The sequence below is a fragment of the Lissotriton helveticus genome, chromosome 5_1 (assembly GCF_964261635.1).
Source record: "Lissotriton helveticus chromosome 5_1, aLisHel1.1, whole genome shotgun sequence".
Taxonomy (NCBI): domain Eukaryota; kingdom Metazoa; phylum Chordata; class Amphibia; order Caudata; family Salamandridae; genus Lissotriton; species Lissotriton helveticus.
In genome coordinates this window covers 334,199,543-334,213,462 of record NC_136065.1, presented here as the reverse complement: position 1 = coordinate 334,213,462, position 13,920 = coordinate 334,199,543, and the positions used below count along the sequence as shown (strand labels likewise).

Genomic DNA, 13,920 nt, shown 5'->3' with positions numbered 1-13,920 from the left:
AGGTACATCACACCAGGCTTTCCAGCAAACGCACCAGGCAGACTCGCAGGGTCAGCAGGGCCATCAGAAACAGCCCTGGCAGTACCAACAAAGAGGCCAGTCCTTTCGAGGGAGAAATGGACGGGGACAAAATAGGAGAGGGGGCCAGCAGCCCACCTCCAAGTGACTTCAAAAAAATCCGTGTGCCCACCCACAAAAAAGATCCCAGGGGGCAGCACGTACAGATGGGTCAAGACAAACTAGACACCTACGACCACAGGACACCAGTGGGAGGAAGATTAAGATTCCACCTCCAGGAGTGGAGAGGAATCACATCAGACAAATGGATCCTCAACATTATCCAATTCGGATACTGCATAGAGTTGGAGGCGAGGCCAACAAGCAGAAAACCAAGAAGAAAGCCGCTAGCAAGCAAGCAGCTGCAGTGCCTTCAGGAAGAAGCAAAAGAACTCCTGCGGAAGCAGGCCATAGAAAAAGGGTACCCTTCAAGGAAAGAAACACAGGAGTATACTCAACATACTTCCTGGTACCAAAAGTAGACGAGACAATGAGGCCCATTCTCGATTTACGGTTCGTGAACCAATTCATAAGAACGCAGAAATTCAAAATGACCTCCCTGCAAGAGGTGCTCCCACAGTTGCAGACCGGGGACTTCATGGTCACTATAGACCTCAAAGACGCATACCTGCACATCCCAATGAACAGGAAGCACAAGCACATGCTCAGGTTCACCGTCGGAGAAAGCCACTACCAGTTCACGACACTGGCCTTCGGTCTAAAATCGGCACCAAGAGTTTTCACAAAGTGCCTCGCAGCAGTCGCAGCGCACCTAAGAAGGCAGGGAATACATGTATACCCTTACCTGGACGACTGGCTGGTGAAAGCAAACTCATACCAGAAATGCAAGCTGCACGCACATACAGTGACCAGCACGCTCATAAACCTGGGGTTCTCCATCCATTGGAAGAAATCATCAATGGAGCCGGAACAAGTGAAGATCTTCCTGGGAGCACAGATCAACACCTTACAGGGCAAGGTGTTCCCCAGCGAGAAGAGGGCGAGGGCGCTGGTGAAGGAAACTCGCCTCTACCGGAAGGGACAAGCTCGGACAGTGAGGACGGCGAGCAAGATCATGGGGATGATGGCATCATGCATCCACCTGGTACCGAATGTACGACTCCACATGAGACCCATTCAAGAATGGCTACAGGAGCAATGGTCACAAGCTACAGGCAGTTGGGAGGATCTAGTGGTTGTAACGCACGCAGTGCAGAAGGAGATGACATGGTGGACCATGGAGAACATAGCAAGGGGAAAGCCTCTAACGCCCCCAACGCCAACAGTGACCATCACCACAGACGCATCCCTGAAGGGATGGGGCGCTCACATGGAGGAGCTCAAGGTGAGGGGACTGTGGACACCGACGGATGCCACAAAGCACATCAATTACTTAGAATTGAAGACAATCTTCCTTGCACTGAAGGCCTTTCAAACAAGACTGTACAAGCACAAGGTATTGATACAAACAGACAACACCACTGCGATGTTCTACATCAACAAGCAGGGGGGCACACAGTCCGCACCGCTTTCAACGCTGGCGCAGGAGATATGGAGATGGGCCATCCCTCTCAAGATAGACCTGCTAGCCATACACCTACCAGGGAAGGACAACATACAAGCCGATTGGCTCAGCAGGCAGACATCGGCATCCCACGAGTGGGAGCTCAATGCTCAGGAGACAAGATACCTGTTCGACAGGTGGGGGACACCATCGGTGGACCTGTTTGCCACACGCCAGAATGCAAAATGCCAAAACTTCGCATCCAGGCAGCCCGAGGAGGGGACACTGGGGAATGCCCTATGGATAGATTGGTCAAGGACATTTGCCTACGCCTTTCCCCCGATACCACTGATGCACAGAGTACTGAGCAAGTGCAGAGCGAGCAACATGACACTGATACTGGTCGCACCGCAGTGGGCGAGGCAGACCTGGTACTCGCAGATCATGGAGATGACACAGTGTGCACCCCACAGATTCAGCAGGAGGAAAGATCTACTGTCCATGCAGAACGGAGAGGTACTGCATCCAGAGCCAGAGAGCATGAGCCTAGTAGCGTGGCTCCTGAGGACATAGAGTTCGCACATTTGAGACTACCAGAAAGCACCCTGAGGGTACTTCGGGAGGCACGAAGGCCCAGCACTCGAAAGTGCTACGTTGCGAAATGGAAAAGATTCACAATATGGTGCAGACAGGAAAGACTCCACAATAAGATGAAGAGGGACTCCACAGTGCTAAGGTACCTGACGCACTTACTGGAGAAGAACCTTAGCTCATCCTCGTTAAGAGTTCACTTGGCAGCGATAGTAGCCTACACAAGGGGAGAAACGTGCAGGAGCTTCTTCACATCACAGGTGGTGAAGAGATTCCTAGAAGGAGCGAAAAGGATCGCGCCACCCAAGCGGGTGCCGCCACCTGCATGGAACTTGAACACAGTCCTAACGGAACTCATGAAAGAGCCCTTTGAACCACTTCACAAGGCCTCCCTAAAGATGCTAACTATGAAAACAGCCTTCCTGGTTGCGATAACGTCCTTACGCAGAGTAAGCGAGCTTCAAGCGCTGACGCTACAAGAACCATACATACAAATACACAACGATAGAGTTGTGATGAGGACTGACCCACACTTCATGCCGAAGGTGGTATCCAATTTTCACATGAACCAGTCTATACAGATACCGAGTTTTTTCCAAAAACCCACAACCAGCGCAGAGAGAGCTCTGCACACCCTGGACGCCAGAAGGGCAGTCATGCACTACATTGAAAGGACAAAGGGGCACAGGAAAACGAAACAGTTTTTTGTGTCCTTCGCAAACAGCTTCATGGGCAAAGCAGTAACCAAAAGGACCATTGCACGATGGATCGCACAAACAATCCAACTCTGCCACAAACGGGCAGGACAGGAACTGGCTGAGGGGACACGTGCCCACTCCACCAGGAAGAAGGGCGCTACAATAGCCTTCCTGGCTAACACACCCATAGAGGACATATGCCTGGCGGCAACATGGGCTTCGGTGCACACGTTCACGAAGCACTACTGTGTGGACATACAAATGAACAAGGAAGCTCAAGTGGGACAGAAGGTGCTACAGCACATATTCAACACCCAACGCTCATCTTCCACCCAGCCGCCACAGAGATGAGAAACCGCTACAAAATCTATGCACAGCATAGTGAATCCAGAAAGATTCACGCTGCAAAACGAATAGTTTTCTTACCTGTCGGTGTAGTTTTGCAGCTTGAAGATCTTTCTGGATTCACTAGCGAACCCACCCACCTCCGCCAGAAAGATGAGGCTGGAGAGAGAAGAGGTGGTTAACTAAAGAATAGACTTTGAAAGTACAAAGCGGTAAATACAAACTAAGAAGAACATTGCCATTACTTCGGAAACGAAAGAAACACGGAAAAAAAGAACCCGAAGATGGCGCCCAAGAGTGGGAGCTTCCGCAGGAAGCATGCCGACGTCACCGGAAATACACCCAAAGGGGGTGTGACGCCGACGCCCACCTGGGCAAAGAAAAAAAAAAAAAAAACACAAAGAAAAGACTACGAATCCGGACCCAACCACAAGACCGCGGAATAATGCACAGCATAGTAAATCCAGAAAGATCTTCAAGCTGCAAAACTACACCGACAGGTAAGAAAACTATTCGTTACCTACTAAGTGTGTCTCTTGCAGGAGGACTAGATCGGGAGCATGACGTCTGATAAATTGGAGGACCACCCCTCTTTTTATTTTGTGACCCAACCTGTTAACATTCCATGTCATGAATGTAAGCTTTCTATCAAGGAGGTCTGTCATGGTGATGAGTGAGGTAAAAGCAAGATGGATTGGCGGGGCCGACGTCCCACCCACCCCTGGAGAATGTCTGGATTAAAACGTAGTAAGATCCCAGGGAGACCCTTGATTCCGAATCTCGTGGCCAACATGTTGCAACACTGTAATATGCTCTGTATACAAAAACAAAAAAGACAATCAAACCAAACCACATTCCAGCGCCCCCCGCCACCCCCACCCCTTCCCTGCCCCCCCCCACCCTGCTTCCCTGCCCGCGGATTCAGAACTATCCACTCCCCAACTAGGCAGAGTGCCTGTCGCCTTCCCCACCATACACGGGGTGCCTGACAGACCACCGTGCCATTCGCCATTACTCAGCAAAACCATGTAAATCAATAATGTTCAAGAAAAACATACCAGTCCAGGTGCTACGATACCCTCAGGAAGAATGGACAAATTGAGACCTTATACCACCCACCGGTCCAAAGGGAACTAGAGCGGAGAACCAATGCCAGGCTGGCGGTCACCGCTATTGAAATACAGGTAAAGAAGTGGGCAAACAACTTATGTGAAGGAGCCGTGCCCAAATAAGTCTAAGCCATGTGGAAATGTGTCACTGTGGTTACGACCGTTAGCCTCCACGGTCCGCCCCGGAGTTCCGGTCTGCTTGCTCTGACGAGCGATCCCTGCGCGTCTCTGCTCCAGGCTATCCACGGTCGTTCAAGGTCTGTCCCTTCGTGCGCCATCCCTCCAGCCACTCCCATACCTCCTCCGGGGAAAGAAAGAACCAAGTCTTGCTATCCGACTCCACCCGCAGCTTGGCAGGGAACAGCATCGAATATTTAAGGCCCTTGTCCCGCATCGCCTTTTTCACCTCGAGAAAGCTACGTCGATGCGCCTGCACCTTCATGATAAAGTCTGGGGAAAAACGTTATGTCTGCATTTTCAAGTTTCAGAGGTGCATTTGTCCATGCTGTCTGAAGTATGACGTCCCTATCTCGAAAGTTGAACACCCGGGCGCAGGGGGGCCCCTGGTTTCGGTCTACCCCCAGGGACTCTATGAGCCCGTTCGATGGAGAAGAAACTGGGGAGACGTTTGGGCTTGAGGTGTTGCAATACAAGATTTTCCACAAAGAGGTCGGCTGCAGGTTCCTCCATACGCTCCGGAACCCCCCGGATACGGATGTTATTGCGCCTCGCCCTCCCATTGCAGTCATCCAGCAGTTCACTCATCTGCTGCTGCTGTTTCTGAAGGTGGGCCACTTGCTGTTGAAGGGTTGAGGTGTCGTTTATGGAAACTGCAGTCTTAACCCCTACATCCTTGACCTTGGAGTCCATCTTTCGGAGGTCTGCGCGTAGGAGGGTGACCTCGATATTAAGAGTCTATACGCGTCTCAAGGGAAGTGCGCACACCTGCTATAGCTTCCATGACGTCCTCCAGAGTCAGAGTTTTCGTGGCAGGCGACGCAGGCGTTGTCTTCGGGTCTCCCTCATGTGGCGGCTCCTTGGCGCCCCCCCTGGCATTCTAGGAGAATTTAGTGATTGATTTTTGTTGCGTCGACCTGTTTCCTCTGTTGGACGCCATTGGGGCAACCGGTGAGTCGTCGTGTCGTAAATGGGATAGATCTAGCAGCTCTCCGGCGTGAGGGCGAGCAGGCCATGGGAGGCGGTCAGTCTCCAAGGTGATCCCGATGGGCCCGAAGGGAGAGAGCCTCGCGTAGTTCTGGCAACTATGGATCAGCGGAGTTAGTCCCACTATAGCAGCAAGAGTTCAGTAAGTAGCCTCTTCGCCCACACCCCCACCGCAGACTCACAGCACCACGAGGGCCGGACCAGATCGGAGGGCACCGCAGGTGGTCTTCACAGGTAGCAAGCGGGCAGCACCGTTCCAAATGGAGGCCCAGGGACCGCAGGAGCAAAGAACCAGTGTGTGTCCAGCAGCACTGCAGAGCGAGGGCCCCACAGGAGAGCATAGAGTGCGTGCCCGCAGTGATCCCAAAGCCGGAGGGCCAGCCGTCACATAGGCCGCATAAGGAGCACGAGCCTAGAGTATAGGGGCCAGCCTCACATCCACATCTGCAGGGCTCATAGCGACCCCCGGCCCCGAAACCAACAATGGGGGGGGGGGCGCGGGTCTGTAGGAAAGGCTCGGTGCGGCGCCAGGAAGAGCACAGAGGTCCCACCAGTCGCGGTGCCTTTCCGAGGTAGGAGCCGGGGGACTTGCGTAGGGACGACCCCGGCCCGGGGAACCTCACCGATAGTCTGCTGCCGGCGTCTCCACAAACAGGCAGGGCAAAGCGCACCTCCATGAAACAATTGCCCAGGCCTTGCCGGCCGTCAGGAATATCCGCGACTGCTCCTCTGCACCTCGGGACGGCCCAGCAGAGCTCACTCGTTTCAGCGCGCCGGAGCAGCAGAGGGAGCTCCGATGCCGGTCGCCATCTTTGCCGCAGGTCGGCCTCCACCGCGGAGAGAAATTGCTGCCGCGTACGTGCCTGGGGCTCCCCATAGACAGGCCGAGGTACCTGGAAGGGTCACTGTGGTCCCCCAATGCAGCGGGGGATCAAATGAGGCAGGAGTCGGATGATTGTGGCGGATTTATGTGGCGATGGCCGGGGAGCCGCTCTAGCTAGCGACCATCCCGTTCGGCTGCTAGCCACGCCCCCCCTAGGTTTCAGAATTGCCTGGGTTTAATAGGTTGCCCTGTGTGGCCGGCAAGCTAAAGCCTAAACACCAGAGTGTACCCCTAGGGCCAACTTTTCCCATGTTCTGCTTTTACAACTTTTGTATTACGGGGGCTTTACCCCACCACACCAGTGGGGTAGCATTCTTATCTGGAGAAACAGTAGGTGGTAATTTTGTGGATCAATGTGGTGTCTGGAAATTTACGTCACAGAAATGCAAGAAAAACGGATTTTGAGTCAGATTTGCAGGACATTGTGGGTAAAAAAATTTCATGAAGGCACACCATCCTGAACTGACAGTTGTCTAGTTTTCAGAAATGTCCAGGTTTGGTAGGTTTCCCGAAGTGGCAGCTGACCCAAGCCTAAACAGTGAGTCCATTCAGCTTAGAAGTTGGACGATATTGGAATTTAGCCCCACTCTGCTGCCCAAATGTTAAAAAAGAAAATCCAAAAGGACCAAAATTTCCCCTCTTACCATGGGGTGGGAATGCTTTAGTCCACGGCGTGAGGCAGAAATGCTGTTGCCCAATTTGTAGTAGTAGTATTGGCTTATGTGACACCCTATGCCAGTGGTTCCCAAACTTTTTTGACCTGTGGCTCCCTTGACCTAATCGGCAGTTGGCCGTGGCTCCCCACCATTTTTTTTACATGTGAATCTGTGGTTTCCACAGGATCTTGTTGCTCAACCAGAGTCATGCGCCATGTTTACCCTCAGAAGTGTATATTACGCCAACCTTAATCATATACAGAGCAATAACTGTCATTCACCTCTTGTAAAACGCTTCAATCAATCAATCAATCAAGACATTTTTAGAGCGCACTACTCACCCGTAGGGTCTCAAGGCGCTAGGGGGGGGGGGTGCCGTTACTGCTCGAACAGCCAGGTCTTGAGCTTCTTCCTGAAGGCGAGGTGGTCTTGGGTCAGGCGCAGGTCAGTCGGGAGGGAGTTCCAGGTCTTGGCGGCCAGGTGGGAGAAGGACCTTCCTCCTGTTGTCGCTCTTCGGATGCGGGGGACGGCGGCGAGGGCGAGGCTGGTTGATCTGAGGTGGCGCTTGGGAGCGTAGAAGTTGATTCGGTTGTTGAGGTAGCTCGGGCCTTGGTCGTGTAGGGCTTTGTGTGCGTGGGTGAGGAGACGGAATGTGATTCTTTTCTTGACGGGGAGCCAGTGCAGGTCTCTCAGATGTCCGGAGATGTGGCTGTTTCGTGGGAGGTTGAGGATGAGTCTGGCTGAGGCGTTCTGGACCCGCTGGAGTCTCTTCTGGAGCTTGGCGGTGGTTCCGGCGTAGAGAGCGTTGCCGTAGTCCAGTCGGCTGGTGACGAGGGCCTGTGTGACGGTCTTCCTGGTCTCGGTGGGGATCCACCAGAAGATCTTCCGTAGCATGCGTAGGATGTTGAAGCATGATGAGGAGACGGCGTTGACTTGTCTGGTCATGGAGAGGGAGGAGTCCAGGATGAAGCCTAGGTTACGTGCGTGGTCAGTCGGTTTGGGTGCGGTGCCCAGGGCGGGGGGCCACCAGGAGTCGTCCCAGGCGGAGGGCGAGGAGCCCAGGATGAGGACCTCCGTCTTGTCCGAGTTCAGTTTTAGGCGGCTGGTCGTCATCCACTCGGCTACGTCTCTCATCCCTTCGTGCAGGTTGGTTCTGGCGGCGGCGGGGTTGTTGGTCAGGGAGAGGATCAGCTGGGTGTCGTCGGCGTAGGAGATTATGCTGAGGTTGTGTTTGCGTGCGATGGCCGCGAGGGGGCTCATGTAGACGTTGAAGAGGGTGGGACTCAGCGAGGATCCTTGGGGGACGCCGCAGATGACTTCAGTGGCCTCTGACTTGTACGGTGGTAGGCGGACTCTCTGTGTTCTTCCGTCGAGGAAGGAGGTGATCCATTCCAGTGCCTTCTCCTGGATTCCGATGTTGCCGAGGCGCTGTACTAGGGTGCGGTGGCAGACGGTGTCGAACGCCGCGGAGAGGTCAAGGAGGATGAGGGCCGCTGTTTCTCCGTTGTCCATCAGGGTTCGGATGTCGTCGGTGGCAGCGATGAGGGCGGTCTCGGTGCTGTGGTTGGCTCGGAAGCCAGACTGTGAGGGGTCGAGGGATCCATTCGTCTCGAGGAAGGCGGCCAGCTGTTTGTTGACGGTCTTTTCGATGACTTTGGCCGGGAACGGGAGGAGCGAGATGGGACGGTAATTCTTGAGTTCGGTGGGGTCCGCTGTGGGTTTCTTGAGGAGATCGCTGAGTTCGGCGTGCTTCCAGCTCTCCGGGAAGGTGGCGGTGTCGAAGGAGGTGTTGATAATGTCCCGCAGGTGGGGTGCGATGACCGCGTCGGCCTTGTTGAAGACGTGGTGAGGGCAGGGGTCGGTTGGAGATCCGGAGTGGATGGAGTTCATTGTGCGGATGGTGTATTCGGTGCTGATCGGAGTCCAGGCGCGGAGAGTGGTGGTGGGCGGCGTTGCTGCGGTCGTTGTGTGCGATGGTTGAATGCTGAAGCTGTTGTGTATGTCCGCGATCTTGTTGTGGAAGGAGGAGGCGAGGGAGTTGCAGAGGTCTTGCGACGGGGTGATGTCATTGTTTCCGGCGTTGGGGTTGGAGAGCTCTTTTACGATGCTGAAGAGTTCCTTGAAGTTGTGTGCGTTGTTGTCAAGCCGGTCCTTGTATGCATTTTTCTTGGTGGCGCGGATCAGTTGGTGGTGTTTCCGGGTGGCGAGCTTGAGGGTAGCCATGTTGTCCCTTGTTTGTTCCCTTCTCCACACTTTCTCGAGGGCTCTGCAGTTCTTCTTGGAGCTCTTGAGTTCGTCGGTGAACCATGGGGCTTTTCTGCTGCCGGGTCTGCTGGGCGGGGTCCTCAGAGGGGCGAGTTCGTCCGCGCAGTTGCTGATCCACTTCGTGAGGTTGTCGGCGGCCTGGCTGGGGTTCGTTGAGCCGGCGGGAGGGTGCTGGCTCAGGGAGGCGGTGAGCTGGTCGGCTGTGATCTTGTTCCAGCTTCTTCGGGCAACCTGTTGCTGGTGGTGGTGGATCGTCGTTCTTTTGAAGGTGAAGTGGACGCAGCTGTGGTCCGTCCAGTGGAGTCCTGTTGCGTGGCTGAAGGCGATGTCTTTGCTGGATGAGAAGACGGCGTCGAGTGTGTGTCCGGCGAGGTGGGTGGGGGTGGTCACCAGTTGCTTGAGTCCGAGGTTAGCGAGGTTGTCGAGCAGGGTGATGGTGTTGCGGTCGCTGTTGTTCTCCAGGTGGAAGTTGAGGTCCCCCAGGAGGATGTAGTCGGCGGAGGGGAGGGCATGCGGGCTGATGAAGTCGGCGATGTCCTCGCTGAATCGTGTGCGTGGTCCCGGGGGTCGGTAGATCAGGGTGCCTCTGAGGGTGGTCCTCGGGTCGGTGTGGATCTGGAAGTGCAGGTGTTCGGCGGTGGTTAGGGTGTCGTCGGTGTTGGTCGTGATGCGGATGGTGTTTCTGTGGATGAACGCTTGAATCATGTTGCGCACTTTAGCACAGAAGGTGCATAGTGACTAAAGATATTTGTACAAAGTTTGAACATACGGTGCTCAGCCTATAATTAAAGTGAATCCTTGGCACAGTGACCGTGGTTCTGCGCACAAAAGATGCTGCTCTTAGAAATGTGCTGCCAGGGTAGCAAGACTATGGAAGATGCCCCCACAATGCCAGGGCTTCATATATTATACATGTTACACATACCCACTCACTCCCTGCCCATTACTCGCTAGCAGCTGCTAGCAGACTGCAGCTAATTCTTGGCATTCGCCTTAGAGTCCGACCTCTCCCCCGTTGAAGGGGGCGCTGGCTCCAGGACAGTGATAATAGCGCCCAAACACCAGCCATGAAAGCTGAAATAAGTAAATGATGTGGCTGCTGACCTGTACCAAGCAATGGCAGCTGGCAGGCAAGGTGGGTGCCAAGGCACCAGAGTCCGAGCAAGCAGACGGGGTAAAAGGCAGGGCACGGACAGAATTACAACTGCTGTTCAACAGCCAAGGGGGGCTGCTCGTTCTCAGCTCTTTGATTCTCTGTCACTTTCCGTGAGAATGTGCAGACTCTTGGATGTGAACAATGTGAACAACTGCTTTTAACACGGATTTATACTCCATGCTGCAGCTAATTCTTACACGCGTACGTACATCATACACGTGTAAGAATTAGCTGCACATTGCAGGATGATGACGGTGGCATTACTAACTCCCCCGTATGTGGCTGCAATTTCCCACATTGTGCGCGCGGCGCCCCTGGCACCTCATTGCGGCGCACCGGGGTGCCGCGGCGCAGTTTGGGAACCATGGCCCTATGCTATTATTTATTTTGGTGCCATGTTTAAATCCCTGGTGTCTAGTGGCCTTTGCCCCTCGGTGGCTCATTTTGCGTAAATACCCTCAATCCACCCTCGGGTGGGAGCAGAAAGAATGATGTACCTATTCTGGAATGGGATCACTGTGAGCAGCCCCTACACTTTTTTTCCTTTTCTTTTGGGGGTAAAAAAGTGCTGGTGAGGACTTGCTGGAGCCATCCCCAGCACCCAAGTGCTGCTGTGCTGGACAGCTCATGCACTTCCTTAGCATGGAAGTGGCTAAAAGTTGAGTGCAAGTTTGTTTTTATGTAAAATTGTGTCATTAAATTGCTTATGACACGACTGCTCATTGCCAAAACACCCTTCCAGTCAGCCTAGTGTATGCCTAGCATAATGTGCTGCTTGAATCTAGGATTCCGGTGCTTTAGGGCAAATCACGTTAGCAGTGATATCGGCATCATTAATGGTGTCTCTGGGCAGTCATAAGAATGTCATGTCTGCAGACTATTGTCTGCCATGTGACAACCTGCTGGGCAGCCCAGAACTTGCGCTCCTTTCTCACATGCAACCATTTGCTGTGCTAGTTGGGAGTGCCACAAAAATGGTAGGCTTGTACCACGTATAACTGCAGGTCATGTTCTCTGCACACTGTGATCTAGTGTTGGCCATGAATGTTAAGCTGTGAAATTATTGGTCTCTATATTGCATGATTCCTCCATGAAGCCCATAACAAACCATGGCAGACTCATCTCCAGGTTTAAAAAAGAAATATGTAATTCTGCTATATTGTTTGTATGTTTAACTCCAGCTCGGGGATGTTTGAGCTGTAACCACCACTTGTTTGACTGCAGTCTAGGCACCACATTATCCATACAGGCATTGAGACTCCTCTGCGATAGTTCTATTGAATTTCACCTAGGCGGGAGGGGTTTTCCAAACCATTTTGTGTGGTTGGAGGTGCAGGGATGTTGAAGAACTTGCTCTTTCAATACTGCCCTTAATGTAATTCCAAATTCAAATGTGTAACCTCTGTCTACCTTGCAAGCACAAGGGATCGAACTGCTGCGAAGACCATGCCCTCTTATTGTAAGAATGTCTACAAAACTTAGGGATGATGGGTAACCGAATAGTCGCATGCATGGCTCATAAGTACCCATTACAAGAGTGTCTGACCAAGTAATGGTCACAAGTGATGGATCATTAAGACGGTCTAGTATTGCTGAAGTCCAGAGTTCAGCAGTCTCACATGGGTGGAGCTTCAAAAAGCCACCGGACATGAGATTTCTGCTTTGTCAGCTGTAATTGACCGTGGACTCCATCTCCTCCCCTGTGTGATGGGGTCTTACCTGGACAGTAGAAATATAAAGCGTTCCTGGATGCAAGCACCGTGATTCTGCTTCAGTTTTCTCGAGCTTACAGTAAGCCAGTTGCTGCACAGACCATTTTAGACCTGGTTACGCAAGAAAACATTCCTTGAGAACAGACAACAGGACCACCTCTGCTGCCATATGTAGTGAGGAAACAAAAGCAAACCTTTGACTCGTTCTTGTGTCACTGACGTTCAGTATTTCTGGAAATCTGTCGACCCTCATGTGAAACTGCCCATCAGGATAGATCTTCTAACTGTGCATTAGGATCAGCTAACTCATCCAAAGCTCAGGAAGATCAACCTAGTTATTTGGCACCTAAGATCAGAGTTTGGGTACCTTAAAACAACTAGAGGAGGAAATGCCCAACCTGTGCGAGGTGTGGAAGCCTACATTCATACTTCTCGGTTTTAAGATTTTAGTCATCCATGCTTTCATAGAACCATCGCTTTGCGGCATGATGTGCTGTACATTCACATGCATCCTTCCGGCTACTCAGGTGCCATGTCAACTTATACACTCATTCACAGTGCACCTGTACATGTTAATATCCTGCTTTGCTTACTCCATTTAATACGCTCATCTATTTTTTGGTGTGGTGGGGGAGCGACTCAATCTATAATGGAACAAAAGGGGGTGGTGATGGACGGAGCATCTGAACCAATCAAACACTCACACCCAGTCAAAAGATCTGGGTTTGACCCATCACCGTTCTTTAGCCCACTCTGCCACCCCAGTTCCACATGTTGTGCACACTACCATCTAGTGTTAGAGGTTATTTGAAAGTTTTAAGACCGTTTCAGTCGAGACAATGTAACTGCTCTCTGAAACCCCCAATGCGCCACAGACTCCATTGTAGATTGATACAAAAGGGGATGATGGACGGAGCGTTTGAGCAAATCAAACACTCTCCCCCAGTCAACTGATCTGGGTTTAATCCATCACCATTCTTTAGCTCACTCAGCCACCCCAGTTCAGACATGGCCATATGCAAATCAGTCTGACCCTGTGCCTCATGGGAACAGTCCAGCCCGAACTGCCAAACCATGCCTTCCCTGGACCGGAAACAAGCTACCGAGGACCGGTTTCTGGCATTTCAGCCTTCTTCAGCCCGGCTGAGTGAGCTAAAGAATGGTGATGGATTAAACCCAGATCAGTTGACTGGGGGAGAGTGTTTGATTTTCTCAAACGCTCCGTCCATCATCCCCTTTTGTATCGCTTTGTTCGCCCTAAGTGTGGCAGGGTATGCTCAGATGTGAGTCCCTTGCTCACTTGGCCACTGGATTCAAGATAGCCTGGCTGATGAGGATTATGAATCCGAATCCGGTCCCAGGATGCTTGTTTCCGGTCCAGGGAAGACCTGGCTTGGCAGTTCAGGCTGGACTGTTCCCATGAGGCACAGGGTCAGACTGATTTGCATATGGCCATGTCTGAACTGGGGTAGCTGAGTGAGCTAAAGAATGGTGATGGATTAAACCCAGATCAGTTGACTGGGGGAGAGTGTTTGATTTTCTCAAACGCTCCGTCCATCATCCCCTTTTGTATCAATCTATAATGGAGTCTGTGGCACATTGGGGGTTTCAGAGAGCAGTTACATTGTCTCGACTGAAACGGTCTTAAAACTTTCAAATAACCTCTAACACTAGATGGTAGTGTGCACAACATGTGAATCTACGGCACAGCAAGTAAACATTTTCCTTCTCATTGAGCAATACATCTTGATAGAGGCTTCTAGCCGCAGATTCCTCCTCT

At 52.4% G+C, this 13,920-nt stretch overlaps 1 protein-coding gene across 1 annotated transcript in view; it reads left to right on the top strand.

Moving 5' to 3' along the window:
- Window positions 1-13,920, top strand: part of SSU72 (SSU72 homolog, RNA polymerase II CTD phosphatase) — a 247,418-nt gene that overhangs the window by 53,263 nt on the left and 180,235 nt on the right. The gene's annotated exons all lie outside the window — the stretch shown is intronic.